Source organism: Saccopteryx bilineata, chromosome 2, assembly GCF_036850765.1.
Source record: "Saccopteryx bilineata isolate mSacBil1 chromosome 2, mSacBil1_pri_phased_curated, whole genome shotgun sequence".
NCBI lineage: Eukaryota > Metazoa > Chordata > Mammalia > Chiroptera > Emballonuridae > Saccopteryx > Saccopteryx bilineata.
The window spans coordinates 285,145,883-285,171,486 of record NC_089491.1 but is presented as its reverse complement, the minus strand read 5'-3'; the positions used below and the strand labels follow the sequence as shown (position 1 = coordinate 285,171,486).

The following is a 25,604-nucleotide window of genomic DNA, read 5'->3' as shown; positions in this document are numbered from 1 at the left end:
AGGCTGACACTCTATCCACTGCGCCACCACCTGGTCAGGCTCATCTTTTCTCTTAAAAGCAACTCTAAGTAACTGTTTGATCCATAACCTTCTAGATTTCCAGGAAAGTATTTTCTGTGGCTTTTCCTTAATAGGCCTCATCCCAGGCCTGAACATTACCCCTGTTCAGTGGCGGGGTTCCTTGCGGGAGGGGGTTCCTCCTCTGCTTGCTAAGACAGTGGTAAAAGGACGGATCAGGGTGGAAACACTTGGAATCCCATCCAGGCTCCACCGTATATGAGTTATGTGACTTTGAGGGAGTTAACTACTCTGAATGGCAGTTTCCTCACCTGTAAAGCAAGACTACTACTACGTCTCATTGGTGGGCTGTGAAACACTGACAGATAGGTTATGTCTGCAGCTCCAGGCCCAATGGCCAGTGTCCTTCCTTAGCATGGGAGGGGATGTCCACTCCCAATCCTTTAGGCCAGCACCCGAGGCCCCAGCCAGTCTCCACACCTGTCCTCCTCATTCTCTTGGAGCCACGACACTGCCTCTCGGCTGCTGGGGTGAAGGGAACCAAGTCCACCTGACAGAAACGAACTGTGGGCTCCAAGTGTGACTGCAGATCAAGCGTTCCCCGGTCTGGGAAACACACACACTGAGGGACACCCTCGGTCTGGAACTTCCAACATTGGACACAGCCTCCCCTTCTTCCTCTTCACATCCAGGCTTAGTTCACTCCACCCAGATTTCTGGGAAGAGAGTCTCATCTAATCTCCTTCCATGGGAAGAAAACATGTTTTTTCTTTTTCCTTATCATCCTTGGCATTTCTGACTGGAGGGCTGGGTGTTCTCTTAGGTCTTTCTTTTTTTTTTTTTTTTAATTTCTTTAAAATTCATTTTAGAGAATAGAGTAAGAAAAAGAGAGAAAAGGGTTGGGGGAGCAGGAAGCATCAACTCCCATATGTGCTTTGATCAGGCAAGCCTGGGGTTTTGAACTGGCAACCTCAGTGTTGCAGGTCGACGCCTTGTCCACTGTACCACCACAGACTAGGCCTCTCCTAGGTCTTTCAACCCAGCTCTATTTGGCGTTCCCAGCATGAACAGATAGGTGTCCCCTGTCCCTCAGTAGAGACAGTTGGCTGCACCAGTCATTTGAACGCTAACATGCAAAGGCCAAAAGATACAAGTGCTTGGGCACAGTAGGTGGAGAGCAAGACCTGGCTTAGCATCTGGCACTGGTGCCTGGGAACCTGGCAACAACAGTCAAGAGGGCAGCATCTCACATCCATGTCCTGGGAGGAATTCCCGAGATGACTGGGAGGAGGCCCCTGCAGGGCCAGATCCTGGCATGGACCCCTTCCCCTACCCACAGTAACCTTGGAGACTGTAAATGAGTTCCCTGTCCTGAGTCATCAGGAGCTTTGTGTCCCGAGTCCTGCATCCAATGTTTCATTTTCTATCGTCCCAGGTGCCAGAAACTGGCCCCACCAAGAACTGAGTAAAAGTGAGTGGAGGGCAACTGAGGATGAGAGGGAAGGACCTCAGAGAGATCTCTAAAGGCAGTTCTGCCTCCTGGTCTGCTCGAATAGCTCCCATCTGTGTAATGACACAGACTTTCAGAGGCGCTGTGCGCGCCCCACTGAGTGCACAGCAGTTGACAAGGGAGCTGGTCACTTTAGTCTGTCCAGATGAGGCTTCGGGGCCTTCACCCAGTCTGCCCCAGGGCCTCCCGCTGCAACGCCTCCACCCCCTTTCCAGGAAGGCTGCTCTATTAGGGAGCTCCGGGCTGTTTCCGCTAAAAACCAAGTTTCCCCAACTTCGGTCTCACGTGCCTGGGAACTTTCCTGCGGGCTGTGAACGCGGCTGGGGACCGGCTCCCTGCAAGGAGCGCCTTGTCCTACAGGAGGCGTGTCCCGGACGGAGGGGGCACCAGCACGTAACGGCCGGGGCGGGTGGTGGGGGCGGAGGACTGGCGGGAAGACGGGAGGGCGCGGCTGGGGCGTGTGCGCCTGAGACCAAGGGTGCCGCGGTCCGCGCGCCCCGGTGGGACACCCGGCCAAGCCCGGGGAGCCCGCGAGCGAGCGCGGCGGATTCAGGAAGTTGCGGCTGTGACATCAGGGGCAGGACGGACTTGGAGTGAAACCTCAAAAATGCGAGGCGTCGGCCGGCCGGCGGGCGGGGAAGACAGAGGGTGCCGTCCCCGGCGCAGGTAGGCACTCGCGCCGGCCCCGCGGGGACCGGCAGGGGCTCCTTCACGGAGCCTGGACCTGCCCCACAACCGATCACTGTGACACGGCCGGCACCGGTGGATCCCGGGGCGACCGCGCCAGCAGGAAGCCCTTCGGGGGACGGAAAGGTGAGTTTCGAGACTTTTTCTGGTTGTTGTTGTGTGTGTGTTAATACGTGATAAGCTGCCCTCTGTTTGGAAGGGGGCTTCCAGCTCACTTCTTCCTTTAGAAGGATGGATGAGACCAGCGCCCAGCGATAAGTCACATTTAAGGACTGTTTCTAAGTCGCCCTTCCGCCCTTCACAGCGTCAGCTCTCCGCCGGCTTCCCTCCCTTGGCGGGGATCCCCGGCGCCGCATCTGTGTCTGGCCCAGTCCACATGGGCTCCTGGCGGTTGGGGTGGAGTTCGCTGACTCCAGTTGACAACAGCTGCCCGTGGGAGCGGTTTGAGAGGGACCCAGGGACATTTTGTTTGCTGTTGACAACATTAAGGCCCGAGAGACACTCCAAAAACTTAAAGCCTAAATGCTTCAGAATTACTCCAGGTGAAGCCAAATTTTCCGCCCTGGCTAACAAAGTGGCCAAAACGAAAAGGTGGCCTGGAGCCAGGGGTGGAATGGGACCGGGCCCCTCTAACCCCGAGTCTCCGGGGATTTGCTGGGACACAGACTGCTTCTCACTCCTTGGATTCACTCTGAGGTCCCACGGCCAGCCCCACCCTACCCATGAAGGCAGAACACAGGACACAGTAAGACCTGTTTCCCTAGTATTTTGAAGAGCTTCTCAGGAGTACATTATGCAATAGCAGAGTTAAATCAATGACAGACCTTAGCTAATGGCAACACCAGCTCTGCCAACCTAAAGGGAAACCAAAGCAGACCAGCACGGCCCTAATTTCACAGGGAACCCGGTAGCCAGCCCACCAGCCACCTAGAATGAGGACAGGGAAACGTCCACTTGAGCCTCTCAGAAGCACTTTCCTCCCAAAGCTGCTGTGCTTCGTGGGCTCCACTAAGGTTCATAGAGACCTGAAGCTAAGTTTAAGGACCCCTCGTTTTGAGGTCCTGTTGGATAATGGGAGATTCTTGAGTTATAAGGAAGATGTATGCATTGATGCATCTCGTTCCTGATCCTTTTACAAATGGTTTGCAAGTACCACGTAAGGAATTCAGTGAGGGTCTTCCTAGGAGGTTGGCGGCCTCTGAGTCTGTGGTGTACTCCCTTGGCCCAGCACTGGGCTGGGAAATCTGATTTGAGTCCTTCAATTCCTCTGAAACTCTGCCTCCCCATTTTCATCCCAGACACAACGGTAGGAATGAAATGCATTACATACAGAACATAAGTTTCTCCATCCTCCCTACTTGGCCACTACGTAGCCTATATCATAAAGAGAGGATGACTTCTGCCCTTTTCCCTGAAGACTAAACCCAAGAGAATAGCAAACACTCAACAAGCTAAGTCACTGTTTTCATCAAAGAGAGTAGTACATCCATTCATTCATTCCACATCGACTGTTCCTACTGTGTGCCAGGCTGTATGTCAAGATGTGGGAATTTCCTAAAGAATGAGACAGCTTCTGCCTCTGAGGGCCCACAAGCTGATAAGTAGGGCAGATACAGAAGCTGCAGTTCAGAATAATGCACAGCAGAACAGCAGTGGCCCTGGGACTCTGAAACTGTCCCAAGGAGGGAGTGATATGCTCCCTTCGGAACTATCTGGGAAGCCAACACTGCAGAGGGGATGGACGGGCAGGGTGTTGAGAACGACAGGAGGTCCCAGGGAAGGGTGGCCAGGCAGAGAAAGAATATAGGCAAAATCAAGGGCAGGTTGGGGGAAATGCAAGTAATGGGCATTACGTTACTCAGCTAAGAACCGTGAGCCCTCTCCTGTAGCCAGGGGAAGTCACTTTGGGTTTTTAAAGGATTATGGTCAGATCTGTTTGGAGAAACAACAAATGACCAGAGGGAAGCTGGCTTGGGGAGATGGGGTGCCATTGAGGGAGGACCTTACCTAAGGTAATGGCAGTGGAAGTCGAGAAAAGAGAATGGGTCTCATGGTGTTTTCAGGAAGGAAAGTGAAAACACCTGGTCTAGGCTGAACACGGTAATGGAGGGATGGATGAAAGAGAGGATGCTTGAGAGGATGCTTGTGGGTGATGTCTGGTGATGTCTGTGGTGGAAATCGTGTGAACTACAGGAGCAGTGGCTTGGAAAGCAGATGTGGGAGAAGAGGGCAGTTAATGCTTGAGACATGTGTAAGTTGGAGAGTCGCGGGAGAGGTCCAGGCGGGGACAGTGGAAGGCAGTGAGCAGTTGGGTCTGGAGCTCAGGGAGAGACAGAGGAGGCTCCAGGCGAACCACTCCGGATGTCACACAGCCAAAGGAGCCCCCGGGAAACCAGGTTGATTCTGAGAGCCCTGGGTTTGTCAGTACAGCCTACAGATATCCTTCTCACACGCTGACTTCCAATGACTCTGTCTTGACTCCCGAGGCTTCCCCTGGATGCCTTGCGGGGTGACAGCGGAGGTACTGGCAAGAACCCCCGGGGAATGGCACACAGGTAGCCCAGGTGGGTTTAGCCAAACAAGCCAATCACCAGAAATCACTTCCTCTGTGAGACATGAATAATTTAGTAGAACAGCAGATCTGCCCAGAACTCATACTCCAAGCCTAGCTACTGCTCCTGTGTGCGAGAGTTTTGCTATCATTAAAACAAGCGATGTCTTTCGCAGACTAATTCTAACCCCCTTTCGAGTAGTTTGTCAGGTCTGGCCGCTACTGCCCAGGTCATGATCTTACGTGTCCTAGTGTGGAAGAAAGCAAACAAACAAACCTTGAACTGGGAACCAGACAGACATGCCTTGACCACGGATTAGCTACTCATAAGTCTTTGAATCTCTCAGCTTCACTTCCCTTATATTTAAAATGGAGATAACTATCACTCACCAGGGCAATGGTTAAAATCGGAGTCAAATTGGAAAAGAAAGTGTATTTAATGTGCTACATAAATTATAAGGTTCTATGGAAATGTAAGGGCTTTTATTATTATTACTAGTTTTGCTTCTTGACGCTATCAGATGGACTGTGGAGGTATAGTGCTCTTTAGCTGCAAGACGTATTTTAAGGCAGTAATTATGTCTCCCATCCTATCAGTGACATACCTCTATTCTGGTCACTTCTCATTTCACCCCTTGCCACACAGCCCAAAGAAGTGACTGCTAACACTTATGTGGTTCACGCACTGCACAAGGGCTCCTGGGAGCTTATGGGGCTGGAAGCCATCACTCTTCCCCATGCTGGGCCGTGGACCACCCACGTGCAGCCAAGTCCACCCAGAGGGGACACTTTCTTCTGACCCTCACCAAGGTGCTGGTTAGACCAGCACTGTCCCTGGACCTGAGCATCAGTTGATGCCTTGGTTGTATCTCTGATTTTCCCCTCTGTCCCAAGCAGGGCTGCCTGACCTATTCCCACCCAGTGAAACTAGAATTTTACGACAACCTCAAAACGTTCAAGTCAACAGACTTCTGATAGGGCTGGCTGTTGACGAAAAAGAGGAAGTCACCACAGATTCGAAGACTTCAAATGGAAAAACACCACAGCAAGGAGCCACCCACCCCCTCACTTCACAGATGAGCAGACTGAGGTTCAGGGAGACAGAGTGTGTGCCCAGGTCACCAGCTGGTTCAGGGAGGGACCGGAATCCGAGCTTGGTCTCTCCGTTCAGGAATAGTGGACAGTAGGGTTTCTGTCCTCAGACCTGTGTACCTCACACACAGGGACACACACAGGCACTGAGATGCTGGCAGAGAGGTAAAATAAAAAGGCTGCCCTTGAAGTTGAATCTTCCCCTAAGTGGCTCCAGGGAAGACGGGGAGCAGATCTTCGAGAATTCCCAAAGACCTCTGGACGAAGTAAACAGCATTAGGGGCCTTTAACGTGTCAGTGTTTCCTGAAATGTGTCATGAAGGCTGTAGGGAAACATCCAACACTGATACACAACATGTCCATGAGAACGGCTCCTGGCCAGTCACAGGAGCCCCTGAAACTCGTCCCTGACACAATGAGAGAGAGAAGACGGGCAGATAGGCCTTTTACCTCGCCAAGCAGCAAAAGGCAAATCTGCAGCAAATTCTTGGAAGGTCTGTCCCCAGGGCCACAGAGCAGTACTGTTGTCCAAGTCTCCCCGGGATCCACCTGAGCCATCTCATCAGGTCACCACCTGGGGATGTGAGTGTCCCTTCAGTGGAGACTGGACAAGGGTAGCTGAGTTCCAGAATGAACTTCACACCAACACAAGATTCCTTTCTCGGGGAAACTCCCAAGGGGCCGTGGCCATGTCCAAACCGAAACCCGGCCCCTGGGAAGAGACTTGCTCCCACAACTGTGAGCATGGTCCTCCGTGGAGGGTATTGCTGAGACATGAAAGAAACCTCGCCATGGCTCTGTGTCTCGTCAGAATGGACGACTGTTAACAGGCCCTGGCAGGCTTGCCCTTGCATTTAATCGCCTATAACGTCCTCCTGCTAGAAAGTTCTCCAGTTGACTTCCATTCTCCTGCAATACAACACTAATTTCAAGCCAGACAGGCTTCAGGAAAGCCCATCCACAATTTCTTTTTGCTTTCCAGATGAGTTGTAAAAGAAAATTGGCAAGAAAGGGGGGAAACTCCAATCACAGAGAGGGTAGTTGCCTATCACGGCGCTTTTAGTCTTTATGTGGTCCCAAGAAGGGAATTCATGCAGGCACACAGCTCTAGAGGTGGGTATCCAGGCTGGGGTTGGACAGGGACAGGTGAGGAATTGAGGAGTCCCTCAGCTATAGTATTATGGGAACAGAGCAGTACTCAGTGGACACGCCATGTCGTCACCCAAATGACACGTGACCGTGGCCACCTTAAAGAAGAGGATACTGCATATAAGTCAGGAGCCTATCTTCTCACCCCAATCCTGAGTCTGTGCCCTCTGCTCGGGCTTTCTGACCTTGTCTCCACCCGGGGGACAGAGCGCCAGCCTCCTGAAGCCCCTCTGCTATCAACGCCCAGACTCCAGAGAGCCACTCGTGCGCATTGGCCTGAATTCACCCAGGAACTAACACCGGGGTCATAGTGACCTTCCCAATGATTAGGGGCAGGGAGTAAACAAATTCCACCCAACCTTTCTTGGCCCTCAGGAATTTTGAGTGTGTAGGCTAGGCTGTCCGCAGTCATAGTGGTGCACAGTGATGCTGAGAATTTGAAGCATACAGAAAGGACAGGCGTGGTGGTCCCCCACCCACCTGGTGGCTTTTAGAACCCATCACAGCTGTTTATTCAACATTATGCTCGGGACAACGGGTGACGCTGAGAGACAGCACACCACTCCTCAGGCCCGCCCTGCAGACTTGCACCATCCCTCAAGCCCCTGTTGTGTAAATGACCGAATGACCGATGGCTTCCAGCCTCCCCTCTGTCACTCTGCCTCCCGTGCCCAACCTGAAACGCCCCCCCCCAAAGCCCACAGTCTGCTGAGGAGCAGTGGCCTGGGTGAAAAGCTCCAGGCTAATTGGATGGGTGACCTACCCCACCCCACCGTGAAACCTCCACGGGGAGCGGGAAGCAACCTGACAGGTCCTGCCACCCAGACCCAACCTGCTCGGAGCTCTCCTGGTTTCAAGTGAGAAACTCAGCTCCAGCCCACTGATACCTGGCCCAAGGCTGTCTCTGGTCCAGGGAAAAGGCCAGGTGGGCTCAGAGTGCTTGCTGATGTCCAATCTCCGGGCCCTCTGTAGCTCTAAGGACACTGTTGACCCTTGGAGAAAAGAGCTGACTCCTGCTCTGTGTTCAGTGGACACACAGCACAGCTTTCCACAGCCAGCCGTGGAAAGAACACCTCATTCCAGACAGATGCCCGCACGTCCCCCATCCTGTCTGGGCCCAGGGAAGGGAACACCGTCACAGAGCATGTGCCCCATGGGGAAGAAGGTCCGATGCTCCTTCCTGACTGACATTTTCCAGGAGTGTTTTGTGGTTTAAAAATAGTATTCTTTCGGTAGGAACACTTAAACCACTGAGGCATGTGGTCATTCAACATCTGCTATTGGAGTGAATTGAATAAATTCACACTAAAAAAAAAAAGCCATGACATTTTATATTCCTTAATCATGGTAACTGTGCCATCCTTTTCGGTTTACCATCTATTAGCTTTCAAGAATTTTTGCATTATCTCCTTCCACATTCTTTTTTATTAAGGTGGAATTCACATTACCTAAAATTAACATTTTTAAAGTGAACAATTTAGTGACATTTAGTACATGCATGATAATTTGTAACTACTACTTCTGTCTAGTTCCAAAACATTTTCTTCACCCCTAGATAGATCCCCACACTCATTAAGCAGGTACCCCCGGTGGCTCCTTCTTCCTGGCCCCCAGCAACTCCCAATCTGCATGCTGTCTCCATGGGCTTCTCTGTTCTGTTATTCCATATGAATGGGATCATACAATGTGTATGACCTCTGGTGTCTGGCTCCTTTCATTTAGCATAATGTTTTCAAGGTTCAGCCGCAGGTTAGCATCTGCAGGTGCTTCGTGCTTTTTCTTGACTGAGTAATATTCCATGGTGTGTATGTAGCGCAATCTGTTTATCCATTCATCTGTTGCTAGACGTTTGGGCAGTTTCCACCTTTTGTTGTTGTGAATATGCACATACAAGGATTTGTGTGAGTGTCTGTTCTCAGTTGCTTTGGGTATACCTAGGAATGGAACTGCTGGATCATATGGTGATTCTTAGGTTAACTTTGAGGAACCTCCAGTCTAGTTACCAGTCTCTTGCATTCTTATCAACATACTTACAAATTCACTTTCCTTCCTTGGAGATATATGCATATTCAGTGGCACGTTTTCTATACCTGGTCCTTTATTTGTTGTCCTCGATCTTACACATGAATAGTAATGCCTCTTGTTGTCCCAGAGATACCGAGTCATTTGGATGCTTGACAAAGAAAATACTTGGATAAATTACAAATGCTTCTCTGTGTGACTGAGTAGAAAGCAGCAGGTACCAGTAGCAACATGTATGGAGTACTGTATGTGTGCACATCGGGCACTGCAGCAACCACTTCACCTCTTCTTCTCATTTATTCCTCATGACAGCTCAACTAGTATGCCTATTTTATGGATGAGGAAACTGAGGTCTCCACCAAGAGCTTAGTGCTCTTCCCTGGCTCCAGGACTATTTTATTTATAAACCTCTATGACCCTTGGTAAGATCTGACTCTCCCCCAGCCGCCCATCTGGTGCCATCACTTTGTGGTATTTCCAACGCGTGGTATCTGGTACATAGTAGCTGCTCATTAAACACAGCTTTATAAACATGTGCTTCTGCAAATGGAATTCACAGTCCCTGTCACACTGGCATGTGACTCCAATGTTTGGTACCTCGATTTCCACTCATAGACTCCCTCAAAGGGTAACACCGGTGAGGTGGGAACGTATGGAGGATGTGCTGTTAAAACTGGAAAGCTGGGGAGGAAACAAAACCCATTCACTGGAAGCCCTTGGGCTTCCAGTTTGCACTCTGATAGAGGTTTGGTCCTCTTGGACAAATGTCTCATTCCGTTTCTACCAACCTTGTGCTAAATGTTAGCAATGTTGCTCCGTGGGTAGGCTGAGTGTGTACGGGGGGTGGGGTGAGAGAGAGAGCAGTCCTTTGAACTAGAGCCAACTGGAACCAGCTTTGATTGCACTTAAAACCCCAGATTTAAAACCAGGATTATCACCAAATTTAAGAATACAGAAAGAGCCTGACCAGGTGGTTGCACACTGGACAGAGCATCGGACTGGGACGGCAGATGACCCAGGTTTGAAACCCCAAGGTCACCAGCTTGACCGTAGGCCCATCTGGTTTGAGCAAGGCTCACCAGCTTGAGTGTGGGGTCTCTGGCTTGAGCGTGGGATCATAGACATGACCCCATGGTTGCTGGCTTGAGCAAGGGGTCACTCAGTGTGCTGTAGCCCCCTGGTCAAGGCACATATGAGAAAGCAATCAATGAACAACTAAGACTAAGGTGCTGCAACAAAGAATCAATGTTCTCATCTATCTCCCTTCCTGCCTGTCTGTCCCTTCTGTCCCTCTCTCTGTCTCTCTGTGACACACACACACACACAGAGAAAAAAATAGACAAAGGGACAAAGTGTATTTCAAGACAGTGGAAGAAGGTGGCAGACTACTGCCTGTCCACTCAAATTTTCTCACACAGGAATTTGCTTTCATGGCCCAACATATGAAACATCCCCTAAGGACCTCCAGCCCAGCACGGCATCAGTCAGCGCCAGTCCAGAAGGACCCTGGAAAGGAGGCAGGGGCAGGGGGGTGTTTCCCAGCAATGGCCCTTGTCCTAGGTGACAGACATGAGGAGTCCTCCCAGGCCTGTGCCAGGCTGCTCAAGGAACGACCTGGTCAGAGCTGCAGGCTGGGCTGAGTGTTGCCATGGTAACAGCAGGAGTTTGGAAACCTCCAGGTCTGGCAGGAGACTGGGCCCACATGTGCATCTTCTCTGTGTCAGCTGTGCTTTCCTGAGCAACCTAGAACCTGTCATGCCCACCCTCTCTGCACTGAGTCACCCACTGTCCCTGCAGGTGCCAGCTCCCATCACACCCTCCTGAAGCCTTGCCCGCTTCCTCACTGCAGGTGACAGCTTCCCCCTGACTGCTCCCTAACCATCTGTTAGCATTTTCCTCTTGGGACATTAACCAGCTGTGCTTTCTCCTGGTTCCCTGTGCTCATCCCTTCCCCCAACGAGAAACAAATTCCTTGAGCTCACAGTCTGCATCTTTAGTTCACTCTGGAATCCCCGACCCGGGTCATTGGCAGGTGTCTACTTCTTGCTGGGCAGCAGTGTCTGGCAAAGCCTTAGACAGAGAGAAGGTCCCCGGTCCCCGTGCACCAAGTGGGTCCCCACACCTGTGCACTGAGCTGTCTGCAGCTGGACTGCAGATAGCAGACGTGGCAGTTCTTGGCCCCTTTGGCTTCAATTGTGTCAACAACCGGGGCTCAGGAAAGGGAGGAAAAAGCCAGCGGAAGTCCCTCCCTCTGGGAAAACCCCGGGGAGAGCCTTTGCAGCAACAATAAATAGAGAGGCAGTGAGATGCCCGAGGGCCCCACACACGGAGGCTCCACGTAGCTGGCTCATAGATCAGGAATTACCAAATGCAACATCAACTCACAAACACGGAAATGTTAGGAGCACAGCCGACCTGGGCTTTCCAACAACACGGCTGCCCAGCCGCCACACCCCCAAGTGGCATCGGGTAACTACTCAGTGTGGCACCCCCCAGGCAGAGTCCTGGCTCCATTTGAGGCCAGCAACCTTGGGGTATCAGGTCTTGCTCCTGTCATCTCTGTCCTTGGCACTGACAGCCTCACCAAAGATGCAGAGGTAGCCAGTCACCAAAAGAGGCCTGCAGGGTGTGCCTCCCCTCCAGAATGCCCAAGGCTATCTGGCATCTGAGCCCAACCTTTCGGACTTCTCCGACCCCAGAATATTGAAATTCCAGGTGGTGGGTGTTTTCCCTAGTGTCTTCTATCTGACCACAGTGCTGTGTGCAAACCCAGAAAGCCATGTGGCAGAGTGAGGTGACCACTGGGTATTTGGGGGAAGAAGTGTCACGCTGTCCTGACTGATGAGCTGTGAGACCTTGGGTATTTCTCATTTCAGTGAGCCTCAGTTTCCTCTATTCAACTGTTCTTTCATTCATTCATTCGGCAAATATATTTTCCAGGAGGAAAACACATCCCATGTTGGGGATGATGTCATGATGGGAACAGATTTTGTCTAGAAAGGAAGGGAGACAAGTGAACAAGCAAAGAGCTTCTGAAGCACATTACAGGCTGTGGTCATGGGGCAGTGAGGGGTGCAGGGCAGGGGCCCACATGGGACAGTAAGGGGTGCAGGGCAGGGGCCACACCTCAGAGAGGTCATGGAAGGTCTCCAAAGGGGAGCAGCATTGTAACTGAGACTTACATGAAAGAGGCCAGGAGATTCAGGGAGGTGCCTGGGTGGGGTTGGGCAGTGTTGGGGTCCCAGATAAAGAAGCTTATGTGAGACCCCAAACGAGAGAGGGACCACCGCTGCCAGGGCGTCTGAGAACCACAGAAGGAACTGATTGCCCCCATTGGGGCGTTGTCTTGTTGCTTTTTAGGATTTAGTATCATGAGAGAACATCCCACCGGGCAACCCAGAGACCGGACCCGTCTGCCCATAGCCACTAACAGCTCGGTCATTTTAAACAAAATTTGAACAGACTTCTGCACTTTAGTTTGCTCATCTGCGAAACAGGGCAGGAAACCCCTCCCCTGCTCATGTGAACGAAGGAACGCATTGCAGATGCCTATAACACATGAAGATGAGTTGTCCATGCAGGGTCTCGGGCAGCCCTCTCCCCAGCTACAAGAACACCAGCCCTCTGGCATCAGAAGTTCAGGGAAGCGACTCATTCGGGAGTTTCTGCCCTCCTCCCTCTCCCCAAGGGAGCAGGAGATAAATAGCAGCTTCCTTCTGATTGGGATGGTAATATTTCATTTCAGTTCATAATCAGATTTTATCTAACAGAGAAGTATGCTATTAATAAAAGGGTTTTTATTTTTTTCATTGTAATATTTGTGATTACTGAGCCCAGGGCCAGGGCTTACACCAGCACAATCCCCAGCTCCAGCCAGGGCAAACCCTGACTTCCAGGAGAGACCGGGTAAGAGACTGTGGCCCCTGAAACCTGGACACTAGTCTGTCCTCTGTTCCCCTACCAGCGGGGCCTGCCTGGGGCCATTACAGCACAGCCCTCCACTGTCACCGCACCAGCCTGGCCCAGGCCACCTCACTTTCCCACTCTTCCTCAGAGCGCCTGTGCACCCTCTTCCCCCAGTCTGCGTGTGCCTCTGTGCTCGGGGTCCCTTCTTATCCAGTGCACCCCAACTTCCCTTCTCTTTCCGAATGTCCGCCTCTCCCTCCATGCTACGCCCGCTCCCTTAAACCCCTCACCAACACTGATGCCTTTCCTCTCCCGTGGTGTGTGCACGGTGGGTTTTCTGACGTTGACTTCAGCCTCTAATTACTATTATTATTTTGGGAAATTAAACTTGGTAAGGCATTTTCAGCTTATAAAGAACTCTCATGGTATTATTATTATCCAACTTTCACACCCTCAGTGGATGCAGATGTGGTCAGTGGGCTTATCTTCCCACCTTAGAGATACGGAACTGGAGGTTCAGGGTTTGGGGACGTAAACTTTTATCAGACAAGAATGTTCTAAGTTTCACTAAGAAACTCTGCTTGCGGCCTGACCTGTGGTGGCGCAGTGGGATAAAGCGTCGACCTGGAACACTGAGGTCGCCGGTTCGAAACCTTGGGCTTGCCTGGTCAAGGCACATATGGGAGTTGATGCTTCCTGCTCCTCCCCACCTTCTCTCTCTCTTTGTCTCTCTCTCTCACTCCTCTCTCTCTAAAAAATCAATAAATAAAATATTTAAAAAGAAAAAAGAAAAGAAACTCTGCTTGCGGTTGGCTCAGTTGGTTAGAGTGTCATCCTGACTTGTTGAGGTTCCGAGGTTGATCCGTGGTCAGGGCGCATACAAGAATCAACCAATGACAGCAAAAATGAAAGGAATAACAAATCAATGTTTCTCTCTCTCTTTCTCCCTCCTCCTTCCCTCTCTCTCTCTCTAAAGAAGCAATAAATTTAAAAATAGAACAGAAAGTCTGCTTGGATAGGAACCTCCACCTCTCTGTTCTCCCTCCACACTATGTTGGTCACATAGCAGATACTTAACTAGCACTTCTTGAAATAAAAATCCATATGCAACCTTAGGAAAAATCATTCCAGTGCCACATTTAATTGAAGCAAATAATTGTTATTCATACTATTAGCCTCTTTGTATACGAAGACCAGCATGCTTGCAGCATGACTTGTACACGAGTGGAGGGAGACTCACATCCCCTCCATACAAACCTCCCCACCCCAGGGGCATCAGGGGACACCCTGCTCCAGGCAGAGCATGGAATGTGTCCTTCAGAACTGGCTCAGCAGGGGGGACATGCTCGGCCAGCCCTGGGAAGCCTGGGCCACCCAGCACCACTGCACAGCCAGGTGAAAGCTGCCTGGTGGGGGTGGCCAGGTGGTGGGGGGTGGCCCAGTGGTAGGGGGTAGGGGTGGCCATCCAGCCACTCTGGGTTGGAGGCAAGAAGACCTCCCAGCATGGGAGCAAGTTGCCCCAGATCTTCAGGCCACTTTGACTACCTGGCAGAACTCAGGGGTCGTGTTCTTGCCACGTCCCTGCTATTCCTGTCTGAAAAGATGCTGACTGTGACTAAGTGTGCAGTCCCTAACAGCCTGGGAGCACATCCACGGTGCTGTCTGCTCTAACGCAGCGTCCACTCGCTGGTTCCTTTTAAACCTGCAGGACCAAGGGACGGAGAGATCAACCAGTCTCCCATCCAGCCCTGCCCACCATGTCCTTCCATCCAGACCACACACAGTCACTTTCTTGTGTGTTTGTCCAACATTTTCTCCCATTTTGGAGGAACTGAGGCCCAAAGCAACTGAATGCCTTTCCCAAGGACACACGCTAAGTCACAGGTGAGAGTCTGAGGGGTCCTCAGACCAGTCTGTGAGCTTCCCCCACTCGTGACCCTCAGTCTCCCTTGCAGCCAAGGATTCACTCCTCTGACAAACCTGCAGGAGCCTCAACAAATACAACCAGAAGAAAGTCAGAGCCGGAATGGGGGTCCACAGGCTGTCCCCCAAGGAGCAGCCCTGCCCACCTGTCTTCGGGCACCACAAGGACACCTGTCCCCTCCTCTGGCTGCCACAAGCCAACCCCCTTCCCCAGAACCCTCTCCTGCCTTCCCACTAGCCGAAGCAGGGACACACCTTGCGACCGTTTGCTCTATCAAAATGTTCCCACCCAATGTCCTATTTCAAGTATCTGATACTTTGTTAGTCTGATTAAAAAAAAAAAAAAAAAAAAAAAAGGCATTCTGGGCTGTGCATGGGAGATAAAGCCTAAAGGCTGGTCTCTAACCTGCAGGCAGTCATGCCAGGAGGCCACCCTGCAGAGAGATGGGGACCAGGTCTAAGCTCCCCCACCCCACCCCCCACTCCTAGCAGCCCACGTGCTTCCCAGAAAGTCTTCTGTAGAGCTTGAGGTCTCCAGGAATGGTGACAGAGATGGTGGATGGGGAAGGAGGGGGCCTTGAGACCAAGGCAAAGGTGTGTGTGTGTGTGTACACGTTAGGATCTGTAGGGCCCCCACCCCAAATCTGCAGGTGTGTGTGTGTGTGTGTGTGTGTGTGTGTACACGTTAGGATCTGTGGGGCCCCCACCCCGAATCTGCAGGTGTGTGTGTGTACACGTTAGGATCTGTGGGGCCCCCACCCCGAATCTGCAGGTGTGTGTGTGTGTGTGTGTGTGTGTGTGTGTACACGTTAGGATCTGTGGGGCCCCCACCCCGAATCTGCAGGTGTGTGTGTGTACACGTTAGGATCTGTGGGGCCCCCACCCCGAATCTGCAGGTGTGTGTGTGTGTGTGTGTGTGTGTACACGTTAGGATCTGTGGGACCCCCACCCCCACCCTGAATCTGTAGCTTAAACAGTTCTTCTACCCATTCTCCCAAATCACTTGTTTGCACATATTACAACGCCAGCAGCCCCGTCTGGAAAGGGCCTTTGGGGGGTGGTGAGGAAGGCGTTTGGGGGCAAGGGCCCCCAAACCAAGGGCATCGGGGAGAGCATGGTCATTCCCGAATCTATAACAGGAGCTTGGCGGGAACAGCTGACAGTGCGGAGGCACCTAGCGCTGCATTGCGTCCCCGAGGCTGAGAAAACACCGTCTGAGAAAGGCAGAGGGGCTGCTGGCGTGGCTCAGTGCACACGCCGGGGACTCGCACAGGTCCCGTGCCTTCACCAACAACCACTTACCAAAACTGTAAAATGAAAAAATCTGCCTTCGACATGTGGGAGGCAGATTTAAACCGGAGCAGACAGGAAGGGAAGGCTCATCTTTGGCGGCATCAGCCTGCCGCCCGGAGCCAGCAAGTCCGAACCCTCTGGGCTGGGCGCTCCGCGGGCCCGGGCGGGGACCAGGGATCGGAATGGGGGCATTTCAGCTCCTTCCCTCCACGGTTTGGCCTTTCCATCCTAAGCCTTAATATCACAGCAAGGTAACTCTGGGCCATTAACTGCCCTGAGCTTCAGTTAACATTCAATGAAGGGAGGAAACGGGCAGGAAAACCAAACCCTGTCTGTATGGCTGTGGCATTGCATAATTGTCTATTTTTGCCACTCCATTACTTCCCAAGTATTCCAGCCTCGCGACCACCTCTGAGAAAAATAAATCAGCCTTTCGGTTACCGCTGCAAAGTTTGCAGAACTCCGCGTTCCCTTCTGCAATCTTAAAGTGAATTACACGACTTCGAATTTAAAGTCTTTTTTTAAAACCACCGCCACCTGTGTGGGAGACCCGGAATCACACAAGTGCTTGGTTGTCTTCTTGCTTTTTCAAAAAACACCCTTTCCCTCCAAAAGGAGGTGACGTTGGAAGACTCGGCCATCAGCTGCTGCGCCCCTCCTTTATTTGTGGAGGGGGACGGCCCCTCCTGCCCCCAACTGCACTCAGAGATGACCTCAGAGCCTGGCTCACCGTCTCCAAAAACAACACTTTACCTAGACACCCACCACACCCACAGACACTGGCTTCAAACCCTTCCCAAATAGGTTTGCAAAGTAAAAATGAGAGCTGTAGAACTGAGGTACTTCGCTGTAACCATGGCAACAGGTTTCATTAGCACCAGCCCCAGGTTGTGGTCGGATCAAATATATACATATGGGCAAACACAAGTGTGAGTGTTGCTACCGTGTGTGCCCACAAATTCTCCAGATTGGAAGCAGGCCCGTAAGGATTCTGATTCATAAAGGGACAGGGGGAAAGGGTGGGGAGAGGCCAGGCAGGTGGCCCGCTGCATGGGGATGGGCAGCCCTGGGTTCTCGTCCGAGCTTTCATTCAGCTTTTTAACATCATCCTCTACCACACGCGGCGGTGCAGTTAGATTGCAGTCTCCCCTTCTCAATGTCCCTTTCACACGTACATCTTGTCTGTTCTGCACAACCATCTTGAGGTCTACCTGGGCTGGCTGGTAGCTTCAAGTGCAGATGAGGAAAGGGCTCAGACAGCTGAATTCGTGTCCATGGTCAGACGCTTGTAGGACAATGGGATGGAGACGAGCACTGGGTCCTCTGACTCCTAGCTCATTGCTCCTCCCATGGCGCCCCTCTGCCACCCTTGCATACTGTCCTGGGGATGTTTTCACATGTATTCATTTCTCTTGCCAACGTCCCTCCTCCTCCTCATGTGTCTGGTTAGCCAAAGGCCAAGTCAAGCCATTAAATGGGAGGTGACAGCAACAAGGCAAGGCTGGCCTTTGGCCCTCGTTTCTCCTGTTTGTGGCTCTCCCTACAGAGATGACAGCACTGAGAACAGTAATGTAGTCCCTACTCCAGGGGGAGCAGGCAGTCCAGGGACCATAGGCCTGAAACGCCTGCGGAGACCAGGGCGGTGGCAGGACCAGGTGAAGTCACAGTGGGATGTTGGGACTCAGATGGAACTATAGTTAAACCTCTTCTGCGCTTTAGAGCATTCACATGACCGTGGGCAAATCATCTCTGGCAGCCTCAGTTTTCCCATCTGTGTAATGGGTTGTACAGAGGCCCGCCTCCCGAGTTGCTGAATGAGGCCACGTCTGTCAAACCCTGATTACGCACACAGAGTTGGGCTCTTGGTAAGAACGCGACAAATGGTGGCTTTTTGGCTCAACAGATCATCCCCTGCTCCTGGGAAAGGTGATAAGACAATGTGCCAGCCCTCTGTTCTGAGGCCTTGGTCTCCTGAGGTATCTATATCAAAAGGCACCAAAGGAAAACAAGCGAGCATTCTCGCTGAAATGAAGAGGAGAAAGACGAGAGTGACGGGCAAAACAAGGCACCCCTGAGAAACTGGATCCTGGAGGTCAGGGCGGCCGGGAGAGGGAGGTGTGCTGGGAATGAGTGGAAATAGCGAGCAGGGGGCGAGGGGGCGTCTGCCCTGGTACCCCTGGAGCCGGCTGACTCAGTCTCCAAAACAATGTAATGGAGAATTGATCAAACTCTGGTTACAAAATAATTCTTTAAATGGATATTTTCCCCTTTCATATAACATGAGCAGTAGAATAAAGAATATAGTGTTATATAGTTTTCAAGGCAATTTTAAGGTGCCCACTGTGTGGGGTGTACTTAAGCTGCATGCCTTCTACATATTATCCTTTTTATTCTTCCCAGCAATGCATGTATGTATCTATCCATCCATCCATCCATCCATATATCCATGCATCCGTCCATGTATCCATCTATCCATCCATCCAGCAAATACTTATTGCCCACCCACTTCCTACCAGGCCCTGTGCTGGGTACTGAGGTTACCATGGATAAAATACCTAACCCTCGGCCCTGGCCGGTTGGCTCAGCGGTAGAGCGTCGGCCTGGCGTGCGGGGGACCCAGGTTCGATTCCCGGCCAGGGCACACAGGAGAAGTGCCCATTTGCTTCTCCACCCCCACCCCCTCCTTCCTCTCTGTCTCTCTCTTCCCCTCCCACAGCTAAGGCTCCATTGGAGCAAGGATGGCCCGGGTGCTGGGGATGGCTCCTTGGCCTCTGCCCCAGGCGCTAGAGTGGCTCTGGTCACAGCAGAGCGACGCCCCGGAGGGGCAGAGCGACGCCCCAGAGGGGCAGAGCATCGCCCCCTGGTGGGCATAGCATCGCCCCTGGTGGGCGTGCCGGGTGGATCCCGGTCGGGCGCATGCGGGAGTCTGTCTGACTGTCTCTTCCCGTTTCCAGCTTCAGAAAAATACAAAAAAAAAAAAAATAATAATAATAATAATAAAACACCTAACCCTCTGAGAAATGTGCGAATATCTATTTATAGGAGAGAAAACTGAAAAGATGCTCAAGTGAATGTTGCCCAGACTTCACACTACATTCGTGGAGGAGACAACATTCTTGATGGTGATTTTTCTGGTTCAGGAGAATAAACACCAGAACTTTTCCCTGGACAGTCTCGGGGACAGACATGGGAGGAAGTTGTTGACCAGTGCGCACAGGCTGCAGATGCTGGCTATATATCTGCTCAATTACGCACAGTTGGAATTTTCAGAGAATCAGACGCAGCTTCTAGCACCTAATCGTAAGACTGAGCAAGAAGGACTAGTCTTTCGCAGAGTCTCTGGCCTGGACCCACTGGAGACAGTGTGATGAGGGATGAGCAGGGACAAGAGGAAACAGAGAGGACAGAGATAAAGGGGCCAGAGACTGCAGGGCTTCCGAAAGAGAAAGTCCGCGGAGGCCCAGATTAAAAGCTCTGCACACCCTTCCCCTGCTCTACAGTTACTCTGTAGTTATCTCTCTGCTACCATCTCCGAGTTGATAGGGTGTCTCCTACTGCCTCTGTATTTCCCAGCATAGCTTAATTAATCCTTGATTGATTGAAAGACCGACTCATTGGAACCCGGAGTGGCATGAATGGCGCTTTTTAATTTTCTTTTCTGCTGAACCTGAAATAGAGCATATAGTAATTAGGAAAGGATCCCTTGTTATCAGAAAGCCCCGGCCACAATGCGTCCTTTGTGGCTCAGCAAAAGGAAGGCAGGTGCTTACTTAGGAGCTGATAAAGCCCTCCCCACCCCCTACTCCCTGCCACTTTCAATGATACGGGATTTTCTTGATCATTATTTCCTCTTGAAACGAGTTACATGCTGGAGTATCTGGTGGCCTGTGGGCTAGATAGTGGGTAACTGTCATCAAAGTCTGGCCACTGATGTGACCAATAGTCACTGTCCCATGCCCTTCGTTGCCTTCCTGCTCTCTCTCCCCAGTGACCTGGGTTGACTGCTGAACTTTTTTTTTTTTTCAAGCTGTCTTTCCTTTAAGGACCTCTGGGTTAACTGGCATGACGTCGTTCATTCATTCAGACGCTGGGCAGCCAGACAGAATGAGACAGGCCAGAGCCCTGTTCTCGCTGAGATCACTTTTCAGCACAGGAAGACAGTCAGTTAATGTGCAAACCGAAGTGACAAGAGCATCGCATGGGAAGGGAAGTCTGTACTAGAGGGTGGTGGGGCAGGACCGTCTGGAGTGGCTGCCTGCAGGTGGGGCTTCGCTCAGCTACTTGGTTAAGAAAAGCCTTTGATGGGGTAACCGTTGAGGTTACATTTCAGCAGAAATGCACTTGAGCTGAGCACTGAATGTTGTAAGCGGTCAGGTATGCCAAGACCTAGGGGCTAAACAAGGCTCTGCAGGGGGCACAGGCCTGAAGCAGGTGTGTCCAGGGCACAGGGGAGGGTGACACGGTCCGGCTCATGGTGAGAAGACAGGCTACAGGGAGGGAACAGGAGCTCCAGAGACTGGTTCGTTAGCCTTTGCAGTAGTTAGGTGAGAGACAGTGGCGACCGAGCCCAGAGTGGAGAGAAGTGGACGGATCTGGGATAGATAGAGCCAGTGGGACCAGCTGAGGGGGTGCAGGTGGGGGTGAAGCAAAACAGTTATATTCATCATTCCCTGAGGCTTCCGTCCCCAAGCACCACAGACTGGGGACTCAGACCACAGGACTGTATGGTCTCACAGCTCAGGAGGCTGGAAAGGAGCTCAGAGCGCTGGTTAGCAGGGTTGGCTCGCTCTGAAGGCGGTGAAGGCAGGGTCCGTCCCAGGCCCCTCCTTGCTTGTGAGTGGCCATCTTCTCTAAGTGTCTTCTCACACTGTCCTCTCTCTGTGCGTGTCCACCTCCATGTCCAAATGTCCACCTTTTCACAAAAACACCAGTCCTATTAGATCAGGAGCCCACTTTGCTCCAGTGTGACCTCAACTAAGTTACATCAGCACAAATGCTGTGTCCCAACAAGGCCAGTCTCGGGTGCTCTGGTGAGGACTTCTCCAGACCAGTACAATGTAAATGGAGGGGGGGAGGGGGGCCGAATTCAACCCATCACAGGGGAACCAAGGACACACAGCCCGCCTTCCGCCTCATCCAAGCATGGGAAGGGTTCACCGCTTCATCGAATGCTGACTGGGCACTGGCTGCGTGATGGGCACAGAGCGAGGCCGTCAGCGTGCAGACGAGCAAGGGCACTGCTAGCCCGCTGTCCCTGCACGAGAGGCACGTCCGCGGCACACGCCCCTTTGTACTGTCCTGCTTTTCAGAGAAAACTAACTCCAACAGAGTAAGACCAAGGCTGTGGAGGTTACAATGAGAGCTCAGGAGAGGAAGGAGTCTGTCTGGGATGGTTTGGGGACAGAGGACCTCCGTGAGCAGAGCAAGGAAAGAGGCAGAGGGAACAGCGTGTGCAAAGCTCACCACAGGAGAAAGCAGGACTGTGTGGGAGAACCTAGGGGAAGAGGGGTGGTGGGAGACGAGGCTGGGATGACGCGGGGACCCGATGATGAGAGAGCTGTCCTTGAGAAGCTTTGTGATCATCATCTAAGCAGTGAGGCGGAGGAAGACAGTGATCACAAGGGGGTTTGAGCAAGTGGAGCTGGCGGGAGGAAACCAGAGTCACACTGCGGCTCGGACAGTGGGGCAGCAGCGGGATGAAGGGGGCCTGACTTCCCAGAACCCTCCCTTCCTTCCTTCTCTGCCCTCGCGGCCCCACCCCCAGGGCTGCCTGGTGGCAAGCCTGCTCCGCCTTCAGGGCTCAGGAGCACCTGCGCACTGGCCTCTTCGCTCCTCCAGGAGCCTTCCCGCCTCTGAGCCTTTGCCCTGCTGTTTCTGCCCTTGGAAGGCCCCTCCCTGAGCTCTGCACATGCCGGATCCTTGTCATCCCTCAGACCTCAGTTCCAAGTCCCCTCCACGGGGCCACAGCAACCATTCCCCAGGTCACCCTGACAATGTGTCTTGGTTTGTTTGTTGGTTTTCCTCCTTCTCTCCTGTGCTTTGGTGACTGTCCACATACTCGGAGCTCATTAAGTGCATCGGTGGAAAGACAAAAGGACAGCCTGGGGTGGGGGAGAGGGTGGGGGGGTGAGGAGGGAGGCTCCTGCAGGCTCCGCCCGAAGTGTGCCACCCGCAGAGAGAGGGTAAAGAGACTGCATACTCCGGGCTCCTCTGCACCATGTCTTGTCTTTAATTCTGAAATGGTGACTTTGAGAATAGATGAGTAATTTAGAAAGTGTCCCCTTACTACAGGCAAATGACAGAGAAAGGAAGTGCCCCATTTTGAAGGAAACTAGATAATCAATGTCACGACTGCAGAACCATCCCGAACTCCGGAAAGGTACACAGAAGCGCCCTGATTGAGGAGCTGACGGATGTTTGTTTGGGGTCAGATAATGAGGCACGCACGCACGTCTCGCCAGGCTTGGCTCTGAGACCTGCCCCGTGCACGGACTCTTACTTTTCATGACAGCCTGTTATGATCAACTCTCCTGAACAAATGAGAAAACAGCCCCAGAGAGGGGCTCAGCGGCCTGCCTGACACAGTCCAGTTAGTGAGCAGCAGAGTCAGGATCCGAGCCCAGGAAACGTGGTCCCAGAACCAGCACCCTGAAGTACTTAGCTGAACCCCTCTGAGTCAAAGCGGCATTTTAGGAGGGTCGTTGCATCATCAGTGTGTGGTTCGTACACTCATTACAAACATTAGCTTTTCGTCACTTGTGCTTGTCAGCCTAAGCTGATTACTGTAGCAAAGAATCCTGAAATCTCAGGGCCTTTGCCCAACAAAGGCTTACTCCTCACTCACTCCACAGTTGACGATGGTCAGCAAGGGGGCTGGGCCTGTCACTCGGGAACGCTGCCCCTCTGTGCCATTCCAGGGCCTGGGAGTCCTCCCCACGGTCTTCTGCATGCGGCCAACCAGTGAGCAAACAGGGAGGACCCAGGGGGACCCCACGGTCCCTTGGCCAGAGCTCAGTCACACGGCCCCACAGAGCTGTTTAGGGCTGAGAGGTCGTCTTGCCTGTGCCCAGGGCAGGGACATGGTGGGCACCTTGCCACAAGCTGCCTCAGTGCTTATTTTTATGAACTTTCGTAGGGAAACCTGGCAGGGGGAGGTGCCAGGAGTTGGAAGACATTGACCCTGGCCCTGACTCCACCAACTGCCACCTGTGTGTCCAGCGAGTCACAGCCCCTGCTGGCCCCTGTTCCCTATCAGCGTGGTGGGGTCCCAACCACAGGGCTCCTCTCTGCATTCTCCCAGTGCAGAGTGGCTACACGATAAAGCAACGTTTCATTCTTTTTAATAATCTCGGCGCTTCAATCAATTCTATATTGATGAACTATTTGTGCTTTTGTTCAAAATTGCAGCCACAATTATAACATTGATTCGGAGTGGAAAATACTACCTATTTTCCTCAAACACTCAATATCTAGTTACACACCACATATGCGTACTGTACGGAGGGAGAAAAGAGACTCCCACTTTGTATCTGGACCAATTACTTGAAGCAATTAATTAAACTGGGTAGATCCATCTCATCGTGCCCAGGGCCAGGTTTCAGTGTTTGATCCCAATAACTGTGCAGAAACACCTGGGTGCTTTGTCACGCCCCGGTTCCTGGGCCCTCACCCCCATCCTACTGACTCAGGGTCCCCAGGGGAGCAGCCCCAGAATCTGCACTGTCTGTTCCCATGATGACTCGGGCAGCCAGAGTGGCCAGAGTCCACCGTGCTGTCCCCGGGCCCTCAGCGAGGAGGTGGGCAAGCACACCCTGGCCACAGCGCCAGGTTCGAGGCTTGGTGGAGCCTCTGAGGGAAGCCCAAGGGGAGGGCCTGTCCCCGACTTCCAGCCGGAGACGGCCCCACACAAATCCAGGAGTCTGCAGCTGTGGCTGAGGAACCCCTGAAAGTTTGGGGAGAGACCTGAATTCCCACCTCCCCAGCTTCACAAGAGGGCCCAAGATTGGAACTGCTGGTCACTCTGGAGTTGGTTTCGGGGATTTTAACCAGGTGCCATTGTGATCGTGATGTTCCTAGAAAGCCTTTACCAGCCAACAGGAACAAGGAGAGGCTGGTACAGATGAATGCCCGCCTCCCACTTGGGGAGCCTCAGAAGGAACACCAGCCTGAGGACCAGCCCTGGACAGCCCTGTAGCAGCTCTCAGTTCTCAGGGGTGGGTCTGAACTTCCTGGGGGAGGAGCCTCCTTCTTCATCCACAGCCAGGGGTCCCAGAACCTGGGGATGGGGTGGGGGCTGGGGCCTGCAGGGCCTCCCCGAACCCTACTTTATGAGCTCAGCAGTCCTCCTAGCAACACCAGATGCTCCCCAAGCGACCCTTCTCCACCCCTGTCACTGGGTCTAGAGTCACAGCCGCAGCCCTGAGGACCAGCCACAAGCAGGAAGTGACCTGTGAAGCCCTGTCACTGGAAGGGGGCGGGCCCATGGTTCTTGGGCAGTGAGGCTTGGAGGTGAGGAAGGGATGGAGGAGAAAGGTCGAAGGCTCTCAGCCTGTTGCTCCCTGGCGATGGCCCACTGTTACAGGTTGTTTTGCAGCATTTGTTGCAGTTTACAAAACGCACTAAATGCAGTGAGCTCTTTCAGCCCTCACATCATCATCACAAGGACAGCTAACCAGCTTCCTTTTGTAGCTGAGGTTTGAGAACTCAGCAAGCTCAGACCCAGACGTTCCAGCTCCCAGACCATCGCTCTCTACCAACACCTCACACACCCTGGCATGTGGAAGTTTGTGGGAAGACAGAATGAATGGATGACTGACCGCTGGAGACAGCGGAGAACAGAGGGATGAATAATTTTGGGTTTCAAGCAAATCGAAAGTAACTCTTTCCTCTCCCCCCCACCAGCCCCCACAACCACCATCAAACACTCAAGGTTGGTTGGCCCCTGCTTCTGTTTTACAAGAATAGATACTGAGAGCCAACACAAGGGTGGGTTTCCCGGGGTGCACTGTGAAGGCCCAGAGTGGGGCCTCTTTTGCAAAGCAGTCTATGGAAGCCCCGGCTTTTGATTCCTGCCTCCAAGGAGGTGTTTGATTGTTTCCTGGAAATGCTAATAATGCGAGACTCATAAATACTAATGAAACACTATAGATTAGCAGAGCGTAGCCAGTCACCTGGGGGACCTGGAAGAGAGTTCTTAGATTAAAAAGTAGAAAGAATACCTTTTAATCGAATCCTCTCTCCCTGCCCAGGACTGGGTTCCTAAATGTTAGTGAATACTCTCCTCAGCAGTACGGGGGCAGACTCAGATAAATCCCTTTAGGAATCCAGAATGAATGACTGACTTAGCTTTAGCTTCAAGAGAAATCTATTTATTCTCTCAGGTGCCGTGGGATGGACGGCTTTGAGACAAAGGTTGGGGGGGAGGGCAGGAGGGCCTAGGACATGGGATAAACC

The 25,604-nt window shown here is 52.4% G+C and overlaps 1 protein-coding gene across 1 annotated transcript in view; it reads left to right on the top strand.

The window, feature by feature from the left end:
- Window positions 1–1,957: 1,957 nt before the first annotated feature.
- KIAA0040 (KIAA0040 ortholog) overlaps window positions 1,958–25,604 on the top strand; it is a 30,072-nt gene continuing 6,425 nt past the window's right edge. The window contains exon 1 of the mRNA XM_066261203.1: window positions 1,958–2,341. The gene's annotated coding sequence lies outside the window, so the exon portion shown is untranslated. The remainder of the gene's footprint in view (window positions 2,342–25,604) is intronic.